Here is a 27,038-nt window from a genome sequence, read left to right on the forward strand (position 1 = left end):
TTAACACAGAACAGACAGCTAATACCTGTTAATGAACAGCTTTTAATTATTTGAATCCACAGTGCAGTGCAATCGCTAACAGTGTGGATGAGAGGAACTGTGGGAATATGGAGGTTATTCACTTCTAATTTAAGCACTATAATGAATACCTAACTTCTTAAATGCACTGACCAAATGAACATACCCACTCTGTATTTACCATCACACCACTCATTAACATGGTGATAATTAACTCTGTGTTAAGTTTCACAGTCTGAGGCACTACATTAATTAAAATATTAACAGGTTTTATGTGGTTATCATTCATGCTAGTGCATTTGACATGGGACTATTGCCAGATAATTTATAAAACTGGACATGCCACTTCACTGATCAGCAGTCAAGATTCAAGTTTCTCAGTCATATAACTTGCAGAATAGCTGGGAAATGTCTGTTACAAATACAAGTGCTTCAAAATATGCTGTACATTTTGTTTTCTTCATTCTTTCTCTGGGTATCTGAATATTTCTCCTTCCTTTGGCCTCTTTATTTTCTTCTGTTCCAAAGCGACCTGAACTTTTTATTCTTGTCATATTTATTTATTCTGTTGGAAAGAAGAATTTTCTGCCCCTTTTTTCTCTCAAAAAGATGTCGTGATTTAAAAGAAAATAAAGTATGTTAATTATTTCTAGTGTTTTCTATTCCCTTCACAAACTGTTGGGTTACATTTTTTCTTCAGAACTTTAAAATGACATGCTGAGAAAACTGTCATATGTGGATTCATGACTGTCTAAGGTCCACTGGGTTTTGAACTTCCTCGGGGGATATCAGAGCTTTGCAGGAGTGACAAACAGCAATTGAGAAACATCAGGAAGATTCAGAAGTTCAGCTAATTCAAATCTCACCCTGTCAGACTCCAGGTAAGTTACCCTGCTGGCAACTAGCTAAGATCCGAGACATAATTCTAATTTGTGTAAATCAAATGTAAATGTTGGTGCCCAGACTTTTGTTTCAGACACTCAAAGAAAGCAGCTGCAAAGCCTGGTTTGATACCAGAGGTTCCCCCTTGTTTGGGGATATGTAGTTGAAGAATATATTTGCATAGCTTCTAGAGATACCCAAGTCCTAATGACACAGCACATACTTTCATTTTTGATGAGAAATGATGCCAACCTTAAATCAAGAGTGGGGCTTGCTGGAGATCTTCAGCTTTCCAGGAAAAAATACAAACCAGACCTCCAAAAGTTCCACCCTAAAGCATATGACTTAGCTCTCTTAAGAAACATCTTAACTATACCCCACGGGGGCATGCATTCAGGTAAACTAATGCCATAACTCTCATTACAGGCCAAGTCCCTTCCTGACAGAGCCACGTGGGACTCCCTGTCTACTCTGCACCATGGTACATGTTATTCAACTTAGGCCCATAAAAGACAATAGGGCACAAGGCATCTGCTTATGCTTTGAATAATGCATTCCTGTGACATTTCTGAAAGTTCTGTTTGTCTGAATCTTTGTGGCGGTTTGGCTAATGCAGTAGTTTTTGGTATTTACCTTTTGACAAACATCCAACAAATTTAAGTGTGACAACCCACCCTCTTCCTGTATTTCCCTGTTCTGATGAAAAGCTGGCATTTCCAACATTAGCAACAGGACACAACCACCCCCTTCCTCTCCATTGTCTTCTCCTTGTATCTGACAGCTCCCAAAGCATCTACAGAACTTTGGAAGTTTATTATGTATGTCAATAGAAAGGCACACAGGGTTGGAAAGAGAGGTAAAAGAAGACATCAAGATTTTTATCAGTCTCAGAATGGGGTTAATTCCATTCTCATTTTTTCTCAGGCAGAATACAGTGTGGAAAGTGAAGAAAGGTTTATAATAAGCCTTGGGGTATGCAGGGGTAAATACTGCAACCACAGGCGACACAGTGATGAAACTGTTATCGCCTACTTTTTTAACCAGATGAGATTTCAAAAACTTTCTCAGTTCTCCTAGAAGAAGCAAGAAAACAACTCAGATCTGACCTGGCCACTGGCCACAGGCCATGACTCCTGTTCCTAGAAAGCTTGATAAAATAGGTTTATCTTTGTCCCTTACTCAGTGAAAATATCACAGAACCACCTCTACAATTATTTTCAATGAATAATTCCAGTGACAGGAGCCTACCAAAAAAAACCCAAAACAAACAGCTGCTTATTCATCAAGTGCATCTTTGTAATGATTTTTATCATGCCCCAGCTGACTTGACTGAAGATATTAAATGTTATTTCTGTTAGCACTGAATAGACAATGCATCTGGGAGAAAGTTATTTTGGTTCCCAAATCATTAATACAATTATTAGAGCCTGAGGGTTTCTGAACAGGCTAAATGAATTAGACATACAGATCTTACAGAAGTTTGAAGAGGTGACTATCGAAGTAGCAAGATGCTATTTTAAGCTCCCATGGCAAAATCTATGGTTCCTGAGCCTGGAAGACTGAATGATGGCTTTCAGATTCCAGGCTGATTTCCAGACATCATCTTTACAAATACCCACTGAAACCTACTTCTCTGTATATGGGCTAGATTTGCCTAGAAGTTGTTAAAACAATAACGAGGGTATTCCTAATTACACTTTTCAGGACAGAATATGTATGATCAACAGATTGAGAGTCATCAATTAATAGAGAAATTGGTCCCAGTGTCATTGTAAATGAAACCGCACAAAGGGGTGGGGGGGTGGGGTTATTTGTATCTTTTATAGTGATTGAATTCAACAATAAGGTACATAACTGATGTGTTTTAAACAAAGTCAGCCATAAATCACAAAGTCGCTCTCTCACTCCCCCCCTTCTTGCCCTCCCCCTACACCCGGAGGGATGGAGAGGAGAATCAAAAAGAAAGCAAATCCCACGGGTTGATATAAGAACAGTTTAGTAACTAAGGTATAACACAAATCACTGCTGCTACCACCAATAATAATAATAAGGGAAATAACAAGGGCAGAGAATACAACACCTCACCACCAGCCGACTGATAACTCTCCCAACCCCACCCGACCAAGCACCGACCGATACCTAGTCCAACCCTGCAGTGCCCTTGCCCTTCCGGGTAACTCCCCGTTACATCCTGGGCATGACATCCTGTGTTATGGAATACCTCTTTGGTCAGTTTGGGTCAGGTGTCCTGTCTCTCCTTCCTCCTGGCTTTCCTTCCTCCCTGGCAGAGCATGAGGCTCAGAAAGTCCTTGGTCAGACTAAAACATTTGTGTTATCAGTGCTGTTCCCAGGCTAAAAGTCAAAACACAGCGCTGCACCAGCTACTAAGAAGGAGAAAAATAACTGCTACTGCTGAACCCAGGACAGTAACATTCGCTTAAACAAAGAAAAGTAGAAAATAGAGGGGAAAACTTCATCAGGACATGCAACAGATAGGACTTGTAGAATACAGGTTGTTTCATGTGTGTCCATTGCAACCTGTAATCAAAGACTTCTTTCTTTTTTTTTTTAATAAAGGTAGATTATTACCAGGTTCCTGTTTGTGTGCTAACGAGAAGGAAAATGTGAAATAAAGGTCTTGGCATTCTGATAATGTATTTGAAGATTCATTGGTATTTTATGCATAGGCTTCAGACTTAGAGTATTGAAGGTTACGCAGTAAATAAAACTAAATAGTAAATATTTTATCAATATTTTCAGTTGATATTATTTCGTTTTTTCAGAAAGAGTAAAAGTTGTCACAAACCCATTTCAGACCCACTTTCTAGCTCTGAGCATTAATGCTGAGGGAAGCAGGTGGAAGCAAAAACAGCAAGCATGCACTGTGAATGTTTGTGGTGTGAATTATCTAAAAGCAGCTACAGTTGCACCAGATTTCATAAGTTTGACCCTTATACTGCCTGTATCAATGCAGTATTTATGCCTGCATCTCATTAAGTTAATCCCACTGCTGTGGGACGAGAAGTGGCAGAGCAAACAACTTTAATAAGCCTTCACAGCCATATCCCCAGCCCCTCAGACACATGCACAGCACAGGCTCAGTTAAATTCTGAGTCATCATTCGGGCTGTGTGGGATTTAGAGCACAAACAGTTAATTCAGTAATATAAAAATATATATAAAGACAGATAGTGGTGTCTGTTATCAGAGATGAGACCTGGCAAATGCACCTGGCAAACAGAAAGGAGAGGCAATTAATCAGTATCAAGCACCACATTCAGATGTAATGGAAAGAAAACAATAACAGTATGTGGTGCAGTTCTTAGTGGGAATCCTAAACAAGTATGAATTTATTTTGTCACAAACTGAGCCCAAAAGAAGTCAAAACAAGGTCATTGGTAAATTCCCTCAAAGTCCACTTAATCAAAGATGATGTGATAAAGGTTAGTCCACTCTCCAGTAGGCTGTGATTTTACTGGACGTTCACATTGAATGCATAAAGGAAAATCAAGGCTAACATAAAAAACATTCCTGTCAGGGTGACAGGATATAGCTGAATAACTGGAAACCATCTGTAAGGCCTACCAATAAGTTCTATATAGGCTTCCCACTTTTTTTTTTTTTTTTTTTTTTTGTTGTTTTCAAAATACTATGCTAAGGTTTTTTTAAACCAAACTGATAGCAGCTTATTCATAAAGTAAATTAGCTAAACAGTATAATACTGTGGGATTTATAACTTACTGGAGTCTTTGAATGCAATTTTGTTTCCCCATGCTCTCACAACAATGTGTTTAAGAGCTAAAAGCAGGCCCATGGGATACATGCCTTTGTGTACATTAACATCTTCTTGCAAAATTCCCATTCTAGAAGACACAGAAGAAATTCCCCACCTTACATGCCTTTGCATTACTAGAAAAGACTTTTTAAAGCATTTTATTCCTAGAAAAGACTTCTATTCAGAGGCAGGATCACCTTTATATTAGATAATTAGCATCCTTATTAATGCTCTACTACTCCTGGCTGAGCTCATCAGTCACTACTATCATAAATATTGTTTCTTAGAGCTTGGTCAGTTGCATAGAATTTTTCAAGTTTGAGTTACCCATTAATGTCCATACTAAAAATCATTATTCTACAACTGGCATTACTATTGAAGATGCAGACAAAGTGAGCAGGTTTAACTAAAATAACGTAATAGCTTTAGAACAGTTTAACCTATCTGTGCTTTACATAGCCTTCCTATAATGCTACCCTCAAGGCTGCATCATGGTTGGCCTTGGTCCTCTAGCTTGGCAATGGGCATCAGGTGTCTACCATCAGATATGACTACAGAAATGCTAATGCTGGTGTACTTTGTGTAGCATGCAGTCCTTCAGTCAGCTTTCGACCTTTGATAGTTAGTATCCTCCTTGCTGAAAACCAACCCGGTATCACTGGCAGTGCCATACTCAGAAGGCACATTGTAAGGTTTAGGTAATGTTCAGCAGCAGCTTACTCTGTTTCTAAGCTTTTTGGCAATTCAGTCTTTTGCAGAAACACACCTAACTACTAATTTCCCCAAAGCAGCACTGTATAATTATTTTTTTCTCAAGCCATAACTAACCAAATGGAGGTTTCTCACTTTTTTTCACAAGAGCCTAACAGAGAAGCCTTCAGGACCCAAAACTTGCATGGCTTTGGATTCAAAGTTGTCATAGAGAAGTGCCAAAATATCCAAGGTATAGGGAAAAAACATTTAAAATGATACTGAAACTGTATAAAAATACATAGACATAAATGAAATCACAAAAATGTTTATCTTTCCTGTTCAAAGCCCTGTCCTAAGGGTAGAGATGTACCTCTTGTCTGGATTCTATGGCCTTTTGGCTCTTCTGTCCTTGCTTGTTTGTGCCCAGTCACAGCCTGATAGTTACACTACCTATCTGGGATATGGGAGGTGGCACGAAGACTCACATTTTCCTAACTGGAGGCCAGTTCAGAACCATGATGTGTCAGCATACACTGGCCATTGCTTCACTATTGAAACAAGAGGCTCTGATTGCTGTCAACTTTTCAAACCACCTGATCACAGACCTCACTACCAAACATCCAGAAGCTCACAAGGGTTCTTAATTTTTAGCTTGGTGCTCAATAAACTCACCATGTATGAACAGTAGACCTGGGCAGTTTCTAGTCCAGACCTTAAGTCTATAATCTTGTATTACCCAGTAGAAGTGTATTATTTTTGCCACAGACACAGACATCAAATTCAGCTGCTCTGTGGCACCCTGCTGCTGCAGTAGGTATTTTATTTTTAAATGCTGAAATCTACCACAGGTGTCTGCCTTCACCAGCTGGAAGCTGACCCAGAGACATTTAATTTAACACATTGAGTACTGCCAGGAAAACAGAGCCCTTCAGCCTTGGAACCAGGAACTCTTAATTCAGAATAGCCAGAGAGAGCCTCCATGAAAATAAATCACATTCCAAACTAAACTGCCACCATCAGCCAGATGCATGACAGCCCAAGTAAACAAAAGCAGAACTATTTCTGCATAAACTTCATTAGTAGGCTGAGCCTGAGTTGAGGATCACAAGGGACCCAAGGATAAGAAACTTCTTAGGGGATGATTCTTTTTCCAGCCCACACTGTACTCATGCAACCCCCTTCTAGCCTCACTCCCACTGCAGCTCAAGTGCTTACCTCTGTCCTAAACCCAGCCTTAGTACTGGCCTCGGCCTGAGTGCTAAGCTAGAAATTTTGAAACAAAAGGGTTGACAATCACTTAGCTGATTTTTATTCAAATAAATGTGTTAGTAGAAAAGAGCTCTAATCAAGTCAGACTACATGCAAAAACTGAATTAAATCCTCCAATAAGAACCAATGTATTCTTTTATGTGTTTATTTCTGTGTAAACAATTTGCATTTTCCAACGGCTATTTCCTTACTAATTTCCCCTAGTCCTACCATAAATGAAGTATAAGTAGAATTACAAACCTGGAAGAAGAGATTTCCAGACAGTCAAGCTTGCAGTACCTCTGCTGACTTAAGTGGAATTGTACCAGGAGATAAATTTTGATTCTCCTTCTTCAGAGACTACTTTTCTGTAACAAAACCATGAAAAAACATAAAACAAAGGTAGAATTATTACAGTCATATGAATAATAGAAACAATGTTAAAATTAACTCAATTTGTTAAAGTTTTTCTCAATCATTGCAATATCTTAGCTTCCTAGTCATCATGGAAATGTTTATGTGGAGAAGCAGCATTATACTAGCAGATAAATAATCCCATGCAATATCTGCTATTCAAGAAAATTATCTGTATTGCAACATAATTATCTCAGATGACATACTGACTGACTCCTAATTACAACAGATCCAGCTAATTACTTTAGTTTATCCTGTAAATAGCTCAGCATGTATCTTTATGAGAATTCAATAATGACACATTGCTCAGTGGGACTGTATATGTAAATTGATTCTCAAGTTTTTTTTATGCATAAAGTTCTTATTTTTCAGTATTTGTAGAAGATTTCCTTACTATCTAACTTCTTAGAAACTTAATGATGGCGAATGGAAAAATATTCAGGGGAACTCAAGTGATACAAACTGGTATGGCTGGGATTTTTGGACACTGTTTTCAATACCTAAAGAGGAACTGAACCCTGGTGTCAGATTTGCATCATACCATTTTAAAAAGCTCTCTTCCTCTGTCAGGGACAAGAAAAATGGTAATTTACCAGTCTACCGCAAATGCATTTGTTCTGTACAAACTGATCTACTCTTTTCCTCCTTTAGTTTACACCATGGAAAAGCAGTAGTAGGCGAGAGCTTTGTAGTGCTTGTGCTACCTGTCTACAGAAGTGAGGAACGAGTAGGAAGCTGCCATGATAGATACAGAGTTAAGTACCCAAATGCAGTCAAAATTTGGTGGAAAATGGATGGAAGCCTAAATCTACTTAAAAACAATTCCTATCTGTGTTGTTTAGATCCTACAGCAAACTGTAGTCTGCCAAGGAATACAACAGGAGGCATCAAATGTGTAGCTATCAATTCTGCCCAAAATGTTGACTTTTATTTCTTTTATCCTAACTTCACCTGAAAAAGTAGAAATGTAAAAAAAAAAAAAAAAAAAAAAAAAAAGCAAGAAGCTTGTATCACAAAATAGTTTTATTCAAGTAATTTTAAACAGGTTAGTAATATGAAGCAGTGTAACATATGTAGTGGACGAATTATGAGACCACAGTGACTTTGGAGTAAGTTTTTTATTCTGAGTCATTACAGAACTTTTAGAATCAACTATCAATTAAACTTTACACAATTGTGCTGTGGCTAAAAGCTCTAAAAATATTCTCTGACCACTTTCAAGAGTACAGCATTACATTTTCTCCACTACAAATATGTTTTCAACCAAATAGACAACCAGTCTCATTTAGGGTCCACATTTTTTTACTGGTATCAAAAATACTCAAAGATTTTTCTCAAAGATTTTTATAGAATCATAGAATAGTTAGGGTTGGAAAGGACCTCAAGATCATCTAGTTCCAACCCCCCTGACATGGGCAGGGACACCTCACACTAAACCATCCCACACAAGGCTTCATCCAACCTGGCCTTGAACACCGCCGGGGATGGAGCACTCACAACCTCCCTGGGCAACCCATTCCAGTGTCTCACCACCCTAACAGTAAAGAACTTCCTCCTTATACCCAGTCTAATCTTCCCCTGTGTAAGTTTTAAACCGTTACCCCTTGTCCTGTCACTACAGTCCCTGACGAAGAGTCCCTCCCCAGCATCCCTATAGGCCCCCTTCAGGTACTGGAAGGCTGCTATTAGGTCCCCACGCAGCCTTCTCTTCTCCAGGCTGAACAGCCCCAACTTCCTCAGCCTGTCTTCATACGGGAGGTGCTCCAGTCCCCTGATCATCCTCGTGGCCCTCCTCTGGACTTGTTCCAACAGTTCCATGTCCTTTTTGTGTTGAGGACACTAGAACTGCACACAATGCTCCAGGTGAGGTCTCACAAGAGCAGAGTAGAGGGACAGGATCACCTCCTTCGACCTGCTGGTCACACTCCTTTTGATGCAGCCCAGGATACGGTTGGCTTTCTGGGCTGCGAGCGCACACTGCCGGCTCATGTTCATTTTCTCATCGACCAGCACCCCCAAGTCCTTCTCTGCAGGGCCGCTCTGAATCTCTTCTTTGCCCAACTTTGCCCACTTTTTGATCAACCAAAAGTGAGAATAATAAAAATGTATTTCACACATATACAAACTCAATCAATTTTAGGTTGCATATTTCATTATAAAGTATAATTTTGGGTTGGGATTTTTTTAATAAGAAAAAAATCAAACTTCACCATCTCTTATCAGGATTTTACTCAAGCCAGCAAGGTGATGAAGCATGACTCTAGTATCTTCTCTTGCACTAAAACCTGACTGACAAGAAAGCACATTTGTGTTTTCTGCTGTGATATATCTGGAAAGTACTTGCAAACAAGTGCTATTCTTCATAAGCATTTTTCATAGTAGTACTTCACTCCAAATGCTGTGGCCAAATTCACATCTTAGTGTGTATTCTGCTTTTCTTCCTGCAGACTGAACATTTCCCTTACTTTTTGCCCAAGTTCTCCTACCTACTGCCAAAAAGCCTGTTGTACATCTCCAGAGACAGCTGTAATTCAGTGGCAAAGAAAGTGATGTAATTTGTAAAATGCTTTATATTCCATTAGGGCAAATAGCAATATATAAGTTGAAGACATTTTGAAACAGCTCCTCAGGTGGTACACACGATGAGGTTGCTTCAGAGAAATTATGGAGACAGGTGGTATAAATCTGCTAGCACCTGCCTCAGTATAATCTCTTGGGTTGAGGATTGATTCTGTTTCACTGAAAAAGGGGAAAATAACCACCTTGATAGAGAACCTGGCAAAAAAACTGTGACTGTCTAAATTAGAATTCTACTTTTGTAATTGCCCCATTCCCCTCTGTCATTAATTAGACCATTAAAGAAGTTGTCTCACATTTAGATGCTCACAGCTGTGGCTTCAAAGTGTTTGTACAAACAGAAAGGTGCCAAGCTTTTAAATCCCACTTCACACTTTCTTATATGTCTTCGTATTTGCATAGACCTATGTAAAATCTTCGCTACATAGCCATTAAATAAGAAATACGACTTCTTGCTCAGGAACTTGATGATCACAGGTTGCTTGATGTTGGAGAATATTCTGAGAAACAGCAATAAATGAATATACATACACACATTTTTACCCTGCTCTTCCTGTCAGAGACGTCATTGCAATGTTCTTTGCATTTGGATGATCATCTTTTGACACAGGCATTCAAAGTTAGAACAAAATATGTTTCCTGAAGTACCTCTGCAATAGCAGAGGACAGTAATATGTCTCATTATTCTTTACTTCATTAGACACTACAACTCTGTATATTAAAACATGAATTGCCACAGGTAGCAACTGCCGTGGCAGCTGTAAGTTTCCACATTTTTTTGACAATTGTCTACCTTCAAAAATATATCAAAATCATTTGGAATTCAGTTAAAAGTTGAAGTAACATGGGCTTGCAGTTGTCTTGGAGATTGTTTACCATGCTTTCAGTTCAGATTTCTACAGAAAGTTTGCAATTCAACATTCCATTTATAAACACCAAATTAGCAAGGATCAAGTCTCAACGTGACAAGAGCATAATAAGGTATCAGTTCTCATGCAAGACTCTGAAGTACAAAATCCTAGAAGTGATAGATCACACTGAATTCAGAATATTGAGTTCCTAATGAATCTTTAGATCAGTGAGGTTAAAATCAACCGTCTATAGTTTCTTTGAAATGTCACCTCACCTTTTACTACCCCACTTAGGAAACAACAACTCATTAAGATGACTACCTGAGTCTTGTCTTACTTTACAAGGTATATTTCATGTCTTGTGGTATCATTAAAAAGAATGCTTTTATGGTTTGATTTCTTCATGTAAAATTAATGAAGCTGAAAAGTCACATTGAAAAATTATGTTTACAGAAAGACTGTGATGCTAGCACATAAGAAATACATTTTTAAAGACATAGAAAAGGGTTGGAATTTATTAAAATGCAGTACCAGCATTCAAGTATAGAAGCAAACATAAATGGAAATTAATATTGGACAGCGAGAGATGAGTAAGAATTAAGATTAGGATATTTCCAGATTTCTGGTGGGAGTTTGTTATTAAAGAAATATTTTTTCCATTCAAGTTGGTGACATGATATTGTTGAGCTTTGAAATGGTTTTACTTTAATATTTATGATGACATTTTGCTTTAATTTATAATTTCTAATTATTTCAGAATGGTACACAAAAAGGAGAAAAAAATAAAGCAACTACAACAGGTTTATTTATGAAGTAATCAATTGCTGACTGATATAAATTGTCAGGCAGATTGCTAGCAAATTATTTTAATTATCAATAATTATACCTATTTTAGAGACTTGGATCACCGGAGGGTTGCCTGTGGTTTTTGTAATAGGGGAAACTTAGGATTTTCGATCTTCTGGCAAAATTTTCTCAATACAGAAAAAAAGAAAGTCATGCAAATTATGTATGACAAGGATCACTTCAATTTCTCCCTACGCTATTTTTGATATTGTGCATGTCAACCCATTGTTAGACTTCTTCTATGTTCTGACAGCTACAATGACCATCTCGATGCTTATTTGCTTCTATTACCAATACCTCTATATGAGCTCTTGTCAAGTATTAAGATCTCTTTGTACAAAAATAAGGAAGAAAAAAGGGTAAGAAACAGAACAACCTGTTCTCAGGTTTGTAAAGACTGAGATTTGTTTCTCAAAGGTTTTGAGGACAGCCCAGATTTGTAAAGATTTTTCTCTACTGCATTTTAGAAGTGCTTGTGACAGCTGGCGTGCTTTTTAAAGCTTCTATGGAGACCCAGTCTCTGACTATAGTGCTCTAGACGGAGTTCAGCAGCTATTACTTACACTAGTAAATCAATCAAGGATATGATGTGCTCTACACATTAGTGGGAGAATTTTGCTTTACAATAATGATCTTAAAGATAACAAAAGAAAGAGGGAATATAAGCAATAATTTCACTTACATTAATAAAAATCCTAGATTTCAAAAGTGTGGTATCCCACAGGTGTGATGCTCCCAAGGGGAGGCAGAAAAAGCTAATAGAAAGAGGCAGCCAAATGATTTTTCAGTGCATCATTATGATGGTTATCACACAGGATTTACACGTGGTTTCCAGATTTTTGTCACAAGATTTCATAATAAGCAAATTTAATCCTGTTGTTTCTACTTTTGTGTACCATGTTGTTATTTCAAGGGAGTCACCATCAGGTAGGAAATGGTTATCAGGTCTATAGACTACAGAGTCTAGCTTGTCTGGTGAGGCTCCCATTAAGTGAAGTATAGATATCCATCCTGCAGACACTTCCAGCTAGGAAGCAGATTGAGAACCTTAGATCCTCCCCTCAGACTACAACATTAGTCAATATTAGAGTAAGGTGCATAACTGGCCAAATTGCTGTCTTTCTGACTGATTGCAGGAAGTCCCCAAAGGAGACCACACTTTCCCTAGCATATTTATCACTTGAAATTATTTTAGTCATTAATTTCTGCAGGTGACTCAGCAAATCACCGACAAAAATCTAACCTGAGCCTGAACAGAAATGCAGTGTGTATAGTACACAAAGTTCCTTTCACTGGCTGCTAGCAGTATAGATTCTCATTCACCTTAATATCTACAGTCACAAATTTGCATTTTACTTCTGGCTGTTCTCTGTTATCAAAGTATTTGCAAAGTGGCAGAATAATCCTCTCTCATGTCAAAGTGTCTCATATCACCTGTCTTGGCCTAGAATATTGACACTGCAATAACAAGCTATTCTCATTCATATCTATTTCTGGTGAGCACAAGGATGTATTTCACAGTTGGTTTCAAGGAAGAGAAAAGAGGGGGAAGGAATTGAGAGATGGAGAGTAACCATTAATTGGTGAAGTAACCATTAATTGCTGATCACCATTAACCCACAAAAAAGCCATTTCATTCAAGATGTAATTGGGAGTAGTGATAAAGTATAGAATGTAATGGAGCCCTTTGAGATGTAATATGGGAGATTTATTTAAAGTAAGTTAGCAAGGAAGTCTGACAAATATATATCGCTTTATGATTGCTTGTGCCTTTGTTCTACATTTGTCCTTCTCTACTACTTCTTATCCTCTGTTAAGATCTTTTTCTAATATTTTGGTACACACTAACCCCAGGAAGGCTCATAAACATCCAAGATTAACCTCAGCCATGCTCTTGCTATCTTCTTTAGAAAAGCAAATTCAGAGAAAGTCTTCAGCTGAAGTGATAGTAGTCTGGTAAAGAGTCATCCCTCAGGAAAACAAGATCAACAGTGAGCAATGGATCTGTAATCATCAACCAGGTAGCCCATCAGAGGTAGCTGGAAAAGCAGAGAAGATGCAGATGAAACATCTGAAAAGATAGCCTTTATCTTTAGAGATGGCTGAATTAAAAGACTGTTAATGAGAAACCCTAAGCAAGTACATGCAAGTCTTTTGCATTAATCCTTCACGTCATCCTGTATCTTCCTCTTCAAACATGTTTTACTTTGGTACTTTCCTTTGAACTATAGACCAAAGATACTTCCATATTTATACTTCCATTAATCTTGGTAAAGAAAACTCATGTACACTTTCTTCTTTATCCACCAATATATTCAGTGCTGGCCCTGGGACAGCATACAGATTCTGCTATCAAGTGTCACGAAAGACCAACAGATCAGATGTCATTGACTCACAGTGACCACCCTTGGCTAGCCAAAGTAATATCTGTTTAAGCTATCAAGGGAATAGAAATGGGCAAAATATGAGCTACTTAAAACTGCATTCACATGCATTACTGAAATGTGATCATATCTATTGAATTGTTTGTCCAATAAGTCTGGACATTTGTAAAATATTTATTTTTCATCTGTGCTCAAGAAGGGACATTACTTAAGTGCCAAGTCTTTACAGAAATAGTAGGGTTTTGTAAGACGCCTCTTTGTGAGGTCTACCTTGCTCTAAAAACTGTGACATTCTGCCCCCTAATATTTTTGCTGCACACTGAAGGAAATCCACTATGTTGATGAACTTCCCTTCCTTTGATCTCTTGTAGTAACAGGACAAGCGGTAATGGGTTAAAACTTAAACAGGGGAAGTTTTGATTGGATATAAGGAGGAAGTTCTTTACTGTGAGGGTGGTGAGGCACTGGAATGGGTTGCCCAAGGAAATTATGAATGCTCCATCCCTGGCGGTGTTCCAGGCCAGGTTGAACAGAGCCTTGGGTGACATGGTTTAGAGTGAGGTGTCCCTGCCCATGGCAGGGGGGTTGGAACTTGATGATCTTAAGGTCCTTTCTAACCCTAACTATTCTATGATTCTATGATTCTATGATTCTAATTTGCCTCTTTCAGACACACACACAAAAAAAAAAGTTTAAGAGTATTTGGAAAAAGAAAAAAATTAACTGTCTGCTTGTCATGGTTTAAGCCCAGCCGGCAACCCAGAGCCACGCAGCCGCTCGCTCACTCCTCCCCTTTCCTCCCCCTGCTCCCGGAGGAGTGGTGAGGAGAATCGAAAGAATGTAACTCCCACAGGTTGATATAAGAACAGTCTAGTAACTAAGGTATAACACAAAACCACTGCTGCTACCACCAATAATAATAATGATAAGGGAAATAACAAGGGAAGAGAATACAACCACTCACCACCTGCCGACTGACACCCAGCCCAACCGAGCAGTGATCTAGCACTTCCAGGTAACTGCCCCCAGTTTATATACTGGGCATGACGTGTTGTGGTATGGAATACCCCTTTGGTCAGTTTGGGTCAGCTGTCCTGTCTCTGCTTCCGCCCAGCTTTCCTTCCTCCCTGGCAGAGCATGAGAATCACAAAATTCTTGGTCAGACTAAACGTTACTGAGCAGCAACTAAAAACATCGCTGTTATCAGCGCTGTTCCCAGGCTGAAAGTGAAAACCACAGCACTGCACCAGCTGCTAAGAAGGAGAAAAACTGACTGCTACTGCCGAACCAAGGAAACTGCTTTAGTCATCAGTGAGGTTAGTAGGAATTGCTCAAGCAACAAATTTCCTCAGCATTTTGATAGTAAAATAATTTGGTTTTCTCTTTAGTCATTTGAAACCAGTCTTTCACTAGACATACAGCTGGTAACAGAATTTATTTTAGACAATGCTAGTGGGTAGAGAGAATGTTTTGATTCAGGTTCTCATACACTTAAGCACCTGCAAGGCAGATAGAAGTATCTTCATTCCCGACAAAAATGTATCACACAAGGTAATTTAGACTTCTCTCATTTCTGTTTCAAGATGTGCTTAAGCCAGTTTTGAAGCATTAAAGTTGTAACCATTAAAATACAGCATTTTCAGTACAGTTGAAAATAATGATAAATACGATCTGTCTGATTAAAGACCATGTGAGCTTCTTATTTCACATCAGTTGATGTGAAGCCTGGGACTATAAAAAAGAAGAAAATTACTGCAGTCGTTATTTTGCAATTTTTTGCTTTTACATTGCTCCAGATTCCTTCAATACAACTTATTAATGGTTAAATGTTTAATAAGCACAACATATTCTATGAGCAGCAGTAAATGGATGTGAAACAGCTTCATTTTCAATGAACTATCCATCCCAAATGATAAGCACAATTCAACTACATTCTGAAACCAGAGCAATTCATTTGAAATCAGTGGGACTACACTCTCAGAGGAAAATACTGTTCATGGAAGAAACGTGCCTTTTATTCTTTCTTTTCCGGGATACGTGAGTGCATTTGAGATCTTGGAAGAAGGGAATAATGAAATAACTCTCTACTGCTGCCCAGAACAGGTTATTCACAGAATCTCAACTTACTGAATTACCCTACTGAAAACAAGGGGTTTAATATCCAAGTGGGGCTTGCCAGTTGGCATCCACTACATTCTTACAAGTATTTCTTGTCTAATACACACATAAATATGAAATTACTTGATTTTAGAAACTCGGTAAATAAAAATATACACAATTCTAAACCCACGAAAACTCTTACAAAGATTCATGAAGCAAATAAGCAAGTATCAACTAAAACCACAAAATATTCTCAATCCAAACTGTGGTGCAACCTGTTGTACTGGGCAACCAACGTTATTTCTCATGCCAGTTATCATATGCCCTTTGCTTACTGTTTTATTTCAGTGAAAATGTTTCATTTCTCTGGCTCAAATTCTTACAACCACAGACAAGGCCAGGCTGGACAGAGACTTGGAGGACATGGTCTAGGGTGAGGCAGGGACTGCCTGTGGCAGGGAGCTTAGAACCAGATGATCTTAAGGCCCTTTCCAACTCTAAATATTCTAAGATTCTATTATTACCCATTTCTCCTTTCTATGTCAGACCTATCAGTAGTAGATTGACTACTTTGTAGATGAGAGATATAAAAGTTTTTCTGAGATGAAAATTTGAATGCACAAAAGTTGAGCTATCTAAAATTGTTACCTTCTCTGGAGGTCTCGGAGCAGGTCTCACGGATCACCTCAACAGATTTTTAAAGTGTATCTTTGTTTTCCAGACTGAAGTGTCATCTTGGAGTCTCTTAACGCCAAGATAAACAGGGAAAAATGATAGAAGTGATTTTGATAGTTTTCCCTTAAAACTCAGTATTTTAATATCTATCTGAAACTTTTTTAAGAGTGTTCAGATGTTATTCTAAAACACAAAATTTTAGGCTGAAGAAAGTCTTGATCCTGCGAAGATACATTACATGCTTAGCTCTCTATGTTTTGGGACACTTCATTGAAATCAATAGGACAAGTCACAGGGCAAAGCTGAATTTACAGGCAAGCCTTTGTCAATTTAGGCCTCTAAATAAAGTGAATACAGTTTGGGTGAGGTTTTTTGGTTTTGTTTGTTTGTTTGTTTGGGGTTTTTTGATGTGTTTTTTTTTTTTTTGTGACTTTATTTATTTATCTCTTAGCCTTTTTCCTGTTTTGTTCTTTTCAATAATTCCTAAGTAGTCTGCTTCAGACCTGACTGGGTAGATTAGAGTCCTATGGGATATTGTTCAAGTAGGGTTTGCAGATTTCTCCGTTAATCAAACCCAAACAAGCATATTTAGTCATTGAAACTGTTTTCAGAAGACTGTATATTTATTACTGAAGTCTTGTATCTCAAATGCAATTCCACTAGCCACTGGACAAGAACAAAACACAACTAAAATCAATCACAAGGGAGGGAGATTCAATTGTCCTATGTTCCTGTTGTAGTTCTGTTCCTTATACTCTGTAGAGTGATGAACTACAACTAAAACTTATTCAACAACACGTACCAGTGTCATTGCTGGATAATGTTATGGAATAGCTTTATAGCCTGATTCTGGCCCAGATATATTCAGACATGAGTCTCCCTCTGAGATGCATCCCATAGAAAAAGGATTCAGGTTTCTTCTGCTCAGGTCATACTAATACTCTTGTTACAAGCAATAAACTTACATCCACAAGGCAAATCAGCTGGTCAAAATTTTAAAAGCATTATGTTTTTAATTAAACAGCACTTTGACTGATCCATTCACAGAATTTACTCTATTACTTTGACCAAGACTAGATGCTGAGATTAAAAATGGTGGTAACTGAAATAACTTAAATGTCGCCATCTCTTAAGTTGTCAGCATGGCTTTAAAAGGTGCAACTTGTTAGTTAACTGCTAAAAACTGTCTCTTGGGTTGCATCCATAGAACTTATTTCTGTTGCAATTAAGAAACCTAGAAGACTTATCAGGGCACAGACCTGTTCAATGAATGTATTTGACAAGCTTCTTTTTTCCAAAACCTTTTTATCTTTTCTCTGAATAAAAATATAACTTTTTCTGAAGCACCAGTCAGATAATTGCTATCTGTCAGGGAGCAGCAAGAACAGGCTGTTTCTGAGGGGAAGATGACTCCAGCTAAGGCAGTGCCCTACCAATGGAGAATAGACTACCTGAGCCACGTGTGTAGAGTCAGGCAGTAGCAGCAAGTTCTACTGACAGCCCCAAGCCCTGCAAGAGGGTAAACTATGGCCAAGGTGCAGCCAAGAACAAAAGAAGGCTTGGCAAGAGATGAGGCTGGAGACAAAGCTACTAGAGACATCTAACAGGTCTATCAAAGAAAGAAGCTCTAGAGCATGGGTCTGAGATGCATCCAGGGGCAAGCCCAGAAACCAGCACTTCTATAACATATTTTAGGGAAGAAACAGCTCCAGGTCTCAGCTTAAATGGAGCCCTGGGGCAGGAGGTGTGGATGGGACTCCCATGTACATCTTATCAGGGCCATTAAGACTTATCAGTGTCCTAACAGTATCATTCTTTTCTAGGTTCAACTGCAGAAGAATATGTGGCCTCAAATAAAGTTATCAGATTAAAATATGATAAAAGAATATATTAAAAGAAACTTAATCCTCACTGTTCCAGTAGCATCTGAAGATCTGATTATGTGAACTAACTACAGCGGGCATAAATGCTTGCTGGTGATATGTTTGCTCCAACTTGTTTATATTCATTTTATATGCTTGCTTCTTGCAAATATTAAGAGGAAGAATTTTTGTTTCTTGTAAAGTTTCCAGCAAGCATATTTCATTGTAGTACAGAAATAGCTGAAAATAACATTTTAGAAGATGAAACAGAGCAAGAAAGCATTGCTGCTTAAGCTTCTAACTAAAGCTATAAAAAGACTCCAAATTTAACTCCTTTCTTTTCTTAAAGATCTGAGTTAGTTCAGAATCAAGTAGAGACATTACTAAGCATGTTTCTTTAATATATTACTAATATTTAACTGATTAATACTTCTACTTAATTTGATCTACAGGTATACCTGTGGCACATATGGAAGTGACAGAAAAGGCTTACGTAGTTCCTTTTAATGTAAGGACTTCTTACATTATTGAGTAAAGGCCCAGGTCACTTTTTCCAACAAAGTTAATAGAAAACTTACATGCATGATGGAAAATATTAGTCTTCCAAAACTAGGCAGAAAGCAGGGCTGAAAAGATATTCCTCTTCCCATATGTCCTGGGTTCAGCAGTAGCAGTCATTTTTTTCCTCCTTGGTGGCTGGTGCAGTGCTGTGTTTTTGATTTTTGGCCTGGGAATAGTGCTGATAACACTGATGGTTTTAGTTGCTGCTCAAATGTTTGGTCTGGCCAAAGACTTTCTGAGCCCCATGCTCTGCCAGGGAGGAGGGAAAGCCAGGAGGAAGCAGAGACAGGGAACCTGACCCAGACTGACCAAAGAGGTATTCCATACCACAACATGTCAGGCCCAGGATGTAACGGAGAGTTACCCGGGAAGGGCTAGCTCTGCAGGGTTGGACGAGGTATCGGTCGGTGCTTGGTCGGGTGGGGTTGGGCGAGTTATTGGTTGGCTGATGCTGAGGTGTTGTATTCTCTTCCCTTGTTATTTCCTTTATCATTATTATTATTGGTGGTAGTAGCAGTGATTTGTGTTATACCTTAGTTACTAAACTGTTCTTATCTCAACCTGTGGGAGTTGCATTCTTTTCGATTCTCCTCTCCATCCCTCCGGGAGTAGAGGAAGGGAAAGAAGGGGGGGAGTGAGAGAACTAGCTGTGCTAGTTTAAACCACTAGCTGGGTTTAAACCATGACACCAGGTGTTATGGCAAGCTCAAAATCTAAAATAATGCTGCACAGCCTAAGAAAGATGTGTAAGAACACTCTCTACTATCTGTGAGTTATACTCTTCTCAAAATGTTCCAGTGATGTTAGTAGTTTGGCAACACCTCTAGCTATCATACCAAGAATTATATTCCTAATCGATACGAGGTAGTTATTGATAGAGCTTCTTACTGGGGAGACAGCAGAAAGAATCACAAAAAACAGGCTGTCATTAGAGCTTATTATTAAGCTAACACGGGAAGAAATATTAAAAACAGATGAGATTTGGATTTTCTATTGAGCTAGATTCCTAAATTCTACTGAAATGAATTAGTTTATAACTAGCTTATGCTCACTTGAAAATTGTATTATTGCTAGTCCTACGACATTTACATGGAAATAACCAAAACCTGTAAGAATACAGAAAACCAAAATTAAGCTTTATGCTGCTGTAAGTTCCAAAGAATTCTTTCCAAGGGCTGTATCGATTTTTGCATTTTTTTCCTTAAGGGTGTTCTCAAACTTTTGGAGTCATAGCTATGGTATTTCAAAAACTTACCAGCCCAGATGCTACGTGAAAAGTTTTTCTACTGCATTTTGCTCAAATCCTTTGTTAATTACTTACCAAAGCTTCTGCTAAAAATTCTTTACCTCTTTTCCTTTTTAGGGAAATCCTTGTCAATTTTTTGTTCTACCTGTTTAATACAGAGAATAACTTTGCCCAGTAAGCTCAAATTTCCTGGGAATCATGTCTGGTGTCACAAAAAACAACACCAAAAACAACCCACCAAAACCCACCAAACCAAAAAAACAAACCAAAACCCCAAATCCAACCCAACAAACCAACTCCTTTGTTATTTTTCTGTTTTGTTTGTTTTTGTTGTTTTTTTACTTTAAAGATGCTTAAAGCCAGAATAACTGTTATTGCTAGCCTAGCCTTTCTTTCCTCCTATCTACCTAACCTGTTTTTATGCTAGCAGCCCAACTACCTGTCACTTCAGTTTAACAAAAGACACCTGAACAAAGTGTATTTTAACTAAGCCATGCTTACCTCCTTCCTCCAGCTGCTCTTGAGTCCCACAGCACATTGTTTTGCTCAAGTCTTCTGCTTCACAAGTCAGACTTTAATTGGCAATTGGAGATTCAGACACAGAACAAGAAAAAATAGCTGGCAAGACAATATCTAGTGGTTTTGCTGCTTCATACTGCAGGGTATATAAATCCTAGCACATTTAACACAGTTTTAACAATAAGAAAACCTTAAGAAATCAAATCATTTATGGAAGAGGAAATAGATGAAAAAGCAAAGCGTGCTCTGCTTAACAATTGACTTGTGCAGCTCTAGGGAGAGAATTTATTGGTAAGCACTACCGTAAAGAGGGGAAGGCACTGAGAACTCAACCAGCAAAGCCTCTCAATCACCATGGGGTGGAAAGAAAATTTGTACTGAAGAGTCAAAATGCCACAAACTCCTCCCAAAAACTAAGAGAGCACTAACGCAAATTATCCATACCAGGTCTAATAAGACATAATGATCTGACCTGGTCTTCTTCACAATCGAGTCACAGAAGGAGACCCTCACACTTGAGTTCACAGAATAAGCCCATTAACATTACTGCCTCTCCTTGTAGCAGCTGCAGCTCTTTCCTCTGGCAGCAAAGCTGTAGTAGAGATGAGGGAGGAAATAGCTGTGCTCCCTTCCTGGCAGCTCAGCAGGTGTAATGAATAGGCTCTCTGGGAAGTAAGGTTGTTTTAAGATGTTCTCACTGTCAGCGAGATTACTCTTCAGAGATAAACTAATTAACCATTGGAAGCTTGCATGAAGATTAGCCTTTAAACCCCACATGATTACTTTACTCCTGGGTTGTCTGAAAGAGGCCAAGAAGGGGCCATAGAGGACTGCCCTCTTTTTCATCTACCATGGAAAATGTGTTCTTAGGTTCTCACTGAATGCAAAGTGCCAGCTCTCCCTAGACCCACCTCTTTGTAAAAATCATCATATAAAGCTGGGGTTTCATAAAAAAGAACGAAGAGCCAGAGTGGCCAGCTAAAGAAGTTCTTGGGTGAAGACTGTGAGAAGTAAGAATCTCTGAGAATGCTCCTTGCTATGCCTAGAACAGTGCTGGAGAGCAACAACAGACAGTAACATATGGAAGAGTGACTGCTGCTCACAATGGAGACACCCTGGGTTCCTGGTGGCTTTTCAGTCCCAGCTACCCAAGAATTCCATAACCCAGTGCTACAGGAGCTTGAGGAATGGAGAACTACAAAAGACAGATTTCACTACCACAGTGCAACTGTAATGTCTTCCTCCACATCTTTGAGCAGGAAAAGAACAGCGTCTAGACAAAAGAAGCAGAATAGAGATTTACTAGACCATGTTGTTCCTCTACCTATATCCAGCTTTCAGCTTACTTTTTTAGCTGATCTGACACTGGCAGAAGATTACATGTATCATGCTGTTTCCTCAGGAAGTTTTACTAACTACCTTGAACAGCCTTCAGATATATGTAAAGATCAGGGATTAGTTAAACTACTTCATGGAAAAGTGCAACAAAAAATCAGTGCATCTGGCATGACACATTTATGGCAGAGCCTAGAATAGTGAAATATCATTAATGGCTGAAGCCACATTGGGCTACTGAGTTTTGAATTGGACCTTTAAAATGCTACTTAGGAATTCTTCGGATTCAAATAAAGGCTTAAATTGGAGAATTGAAAGCAGGCAATAAGCTAATCAAATTTATGAATTATTTAAAGGGTGGGAAATGAAACATTAAGTATATTTCAGGAAAGGAATAATAATATGAGCTTGATAAATTGAAAAAATAGACTGGCATCAATCATGTAGTTGATAAAAATATACACAGGCACTTAAATAGAGACAAATAATGAGACGTAAAGAAACAGTAGAAAATAGAGGATAACTATCTCAACTTCAAAACAGGCAACAAGAAAGCAAATGCAAGGCTTGAATGGTATTACTAGGGCATTGTGTGTAACATCAGCAATTAGTATATTTCCCTTTATTTTATACTGTTAAGGACCCAGCTTCAACATTTTCATCAAACTTCAAAAAGAGAATGAACAAAGTGAGAGAGTTCACAACCTTGAATGACAGAGAGTGATTAAAAGTTAGGAAAGTGGAGCTGATGATAAAAAAGCTTGCTTAGACTCAAGAAAAGATAGCTCAGGGAAGACAAAATTGTCAGGAAGTAACAACACGGATGTTATAAAAAGACAGGCATTGATTATTCTGACTTCTCAGTGAGGACAAGAACAAAATAGAATGTGTTTAACTTAAACTGCAACACAAATAGTCTGTTTAAACGTTAGGAAAAACAACTGTCAAATGTCAAAAAGTTGCCATAGTGCTAGACATTACGGAAGAAAAGGTCATATATCTACCCAGAGCCATGGAAAGAAGTCTAAGCATCAAACAAATGCTATGTAGGCATTCTTACGAGATTGCTACTGTCATGTCCTTACCATAAGATTCCAAATGGAAGAGGAACGTATGCCTTGTTGCTAAAATGAAGAGTAATTAATCATTTAATAAGCTAACTTTTTAAGAAGAAAGTAAGAACAGAGACATATACCCTGTCAGTAAATAAGATTCATTCAGAAACTATTTTGGAATTAGTCTGGATGAATGTTACATAGATTTTGATTTGATCAACCATACATTACTTTCATACATTCTGCTCTACTTATCTTGTGGAGCTGGTTAGGCAAATCCTTTTAAATCCATGAACTTGGTATCAAAAATCTAACTAAACAGTTTCCTAACATGTGAAACAAGTATGGATTGACGTGTAACTTCCAAATATTTTACGATTATTCTGAAAAAAGACATATGATGAACTGTATTTAAGGGTGACCACATGATCGTTGCATATATAGTATCTGTAGGAAATGTATTTATTATTTTGATACAAACTATGACAGCCTTGCTTCCAATTTACCCTTTTATGGAACAGTTCGAACACAAGCAGTCCAGAGTTCCCTTACTATAACTAACAAATATATATATATAATGACTTCCTGAGAATTTAATACTTGTTTTTTTAAACACCATTTACATACAGTATCTTAGCTTAAAGCAATTTCGTTAAGCATCCACAAATAGTTTCATTTCCACTCTCAAGTCTACCTTTAGTGCTGAGGTATTCCATCCTAATTCAGAAACTATATTATATATTTTTTGACAAATACATGCCTATATACGAAGTTACTTCTGCCCACATGCTTATTAGCACTGCAGTGCTGCAGCGTCGAATGTTGAACTCTCTGTACCTTCACTGATGGCATCATAACCTTACAATATGTGCCAGAGTAACTGGATTGTTCTCGTTTGTTTCATCTGATCCAGGAGTGCTGGAATGTACTGTACTCTCTTGTACACATCCATCATGTCTTTTTTTTTTTTTTTGGTAAATATTAAATTAATACATGTTTTCAGTTGGTAATGGGTTTTATCAGGCAGTATTAATTGCTTCTGACTAAAGCAAAGAACAATGCTCATATTTTCTGGCATTTAAATGACTCTGTCTTTCTAGCACCTTACCTTTTTTCCCACAAAACCATGCAGCTTGGAGTTGAATAAGCTTAAATTCTATTCAGTGTTTGAAATCCAGGATACATTTTCTGAGTGTGTATATACAGTGAAAAATGAATGATGCTGCAGGTGGACCAGAGGGTCTATGGAAGTGTGTGAACCAGAAAGGGTCTATGGAAGTTTTGATCTGACATCACTTTGTGGTATACATATCCCTGTAGTAAGGGATGGGTCCCTAAATTTAAATGGAGTAGTAATTTCAACCTAAGCAGTACACAGCTGTGCTTTCTGATTTCAAATGAAAGCCCTAATAAATTCTCAGAATTCCAGATTAATTCCATCCTGAGATGGCAGTGTTCAAGGCCAGGTTGGACAGAGCCTTGGGAGACATGGTCTAGTGTGAGGCATCCCTGCCCATGGCAGGGGGTTGGAACTAGATGATCTTAAGGTCCTTTCCAACCCTAACTATTCTATGATTCTATGGAGTTTAGAAGTCCTAAACATAACCAGTTTAAATATCCAAAACCATATGGGAGGTGAAATCATATCCAAAAATGTCACTCTCAGTAAAAATCACTGCAAGAAGAGATTCCTAATCAAAGAGCCATCTTTCAACTACAGTTGTCTACAGATAGTTTCACTGTAAAACTAAAAAAGAAGAATCTCATCAATAATTTTAACAGTAATTTACAATTAAGCAGATGCACTATGCAGCTCATGTCATGTCACGACAACACACAAAGCTATAAGAACCCAGAAGCTGGTTGACCAATTTATGCACAGGTTCTGCAATAAGGAATGAAGAACTCTGTGTGGAAAGTTGTATACTCTCAGTACCTACAGAGTTGTCCACATATTGTACCAAGCTTAGAAATTTATCAGGCACAAAAGCAGAACAGAAAATAAGGACGTATGTCACACATGTCAGCTATCTAATACTGTACTTTATCCTTCTAAGTATCCTACTCTAAAAATAATGACATCCCCAGCAATACATGAATTGTTCTCTCAGCACTTTTCCCTAATCTTAAATCTCTGCTCAGTGGAAGTGAAAACGCTGCCAATTTTTTTTGTGCAGATTCATAAAGAATGAGGATTAGCAAAGCATCAGGTAAGAAGGTTATACTGTACTTTTTGAGATATCAGAAAGGACCATCTACCATGCTTTGCATAGCTACAAGATGGGTTTTGGCAACAATTACCCAGATGACTGTTAGAAGTCCAATTATAATCCTAGCCATTACTTCACTTGGTCTCAAAAGTATGACTTCCACATAGTTACCACGACTCTTCACTCTTTTTTCATAACTGTAAAAACGTTTCATGGAAATTCTGGTTTTATCATGCATATTAATAATCATAAAACAAATATAGGGAAATATTCAGAAGCAACAGAATGTTACCTGAAAGATTAAAGTTCAATTTACTTATCATTATCTATGCAACTGTTAAAGAAGTAACTATTATTGAATGGAATATTGACACCATAAATTCTGCTTCCGAGAACAAGGGGATTTTTTCAGTTAATCAGAAATCCTTATTTTTTATGAATATTTAACAGGGCATGGCTAGTTTTGTTGTAAACTACTGTGTGGTGAACAGCAGACAAAATTCATCCAGTTCTTTGAGTTCCATGTAGAGGTCCTATGCAACATATAGTTGCCAGCAAAAATACACACTATAGGACCAAACAAGGTAAAATACTTAGGACGAGTTAGGTAGTTGAAGAAATGACTTGCAGAAGGCTATTAACTATATACTTTTACTTGCTGATAGAATCAAAGATTTAAGCCATCTCATGTAAATTTGAATTGGTTTAGTCATCAAATAAGCCTATTTCTCTTTAGCATCTCACACTACCATGTCATACTTTTTACTGCAGAAAATGAAGAACACATCTGTTGTACCTGCGAGGCTAATTTAGGCAGTATTTCATTCCACAGAATTTGCAGGTTTAGCCAAGGTTTGTTGAAATGTAACAGAGAATATGTAAAGATGACTACTTGCCAAGAGCAAGATTTCTGCTTTGTCCAGAGTCTGACAAATTTCAGAAGCCTCACATCTGTTGTCACCATACAGTAACACGTCAGAGGGAGGGAGAGGGGTCTTTGTTTCTGCATGACCTCAAGTGTAGACATAAATGCGTATGTTATAGTTCTAGCAAGAACAGTGGCAATAGCAGTACACTGGAAATTATGTGCATGTGTGTGTGCATTTGCAGAACCAGATTCTGAGGAAGGACAGCATATTTCATGAATCTGAGTCACTGGAGCAAATGCATTTTCTCTACAAAATTCTTCACCCAAAGAGTAAGGATATTTTTTTCTTAAGACATCTGGGAAATAAATGTTCAGAAGGTAAGCATGCAAGTTAAAACATTATTCAACAGCAGAGTAAGGGAATGACATTAAACTAGAGTATTGTTTTGTGTTTCTTCTTGTTTTCTGATCACCTCAGAAGGCAGTTGACAACAGTGAAGCAGGAGTGTAAGAAATCAGGAAGGACATCTGAAGTGGCTTAATGTATATTACTGAAGAAAAGGAAATATTATTCGTGGAGATATAAGGCAAACGCAAGCTAAGAGGTCGATATGAAAACAAGCACATCAGTCAACTCCTTGACACAAAAAGGTCTGGACATGGAGCTAAGACACTGTCTCTGATATAGTAGTTCTAGTCATTCAGATGAGACTTCTGTGATTAGGCATCTACTGGGATTATGAACAAAATCAAAGTATCTGATAGAATCTTTGCTGATGAACTTTAACCAACATCTGATTTTATTCAGCTCAGCTAGCAGCTTGTCACAAAACAGGCCAGTAATGCAACCCACCCGACTCTAAAAGCAGATGGCTCTTCTTAGGAAAACAGGATATAACCAAATGTTCTGTTTATTATTC

At 38.0% G+C, this 27,038-nt stretch overlaps 2 long non-coding RNA genes across 3 annotated transcripts; one reads left to right on the plus strand and one right to left on the minus strand.

The window, feature by feature from the left end:
- The first annotated feature begins 828 nt into the window (after nt 1-828).
- LOC136014260 (uncharacterized) lies at nt 829-26,443 on the plus strand. Its single transcript, XR_010612584.1, has 3 exons — nt 829-899; nt 1,327-1,381; nt 26,361-26,443. It is a non-coding gene; the product is annotated as an uncharacterized LOC136014260 (long non-coding RNA).
- On the minus strand, nt 12,854-21,223 carry LOC136016006 (uncharacterized). Of its 2 annotated transcripts, XR_010613456.1 has the most exons (4): nt 21,123-21,223; nt 20,633-20,703; nt 20,233-20,276; nt 12,854-13,342 (listed from the first exon to the last, which is right to left on the minus strand). It is a non-coding gene; the product is annotated as an uncharacterized LOC136016006 (long non-coding RNA). The 2 variants fall into 2 exon arrangements; XR_010613457.1 differs by lacking the exon at nt 20,233-20,276.
- Nucleotides 26,444-27,038: the final 595 nt, after the last annotated feature.

This window comes from Lathamus discolor, chromosome 5 (genome assembly GCF_037157495.1).
Source record: "Lathamus discolor isolate bLatDis1 chromosome 5, bLatDis1.hap1, whole genome shotgun sequence".
NCBI lineage: Eukaryota > Metazoa > Chordata > Aves > Psittaciformes > Psittacidae > Lathamus > Lathamus discolor.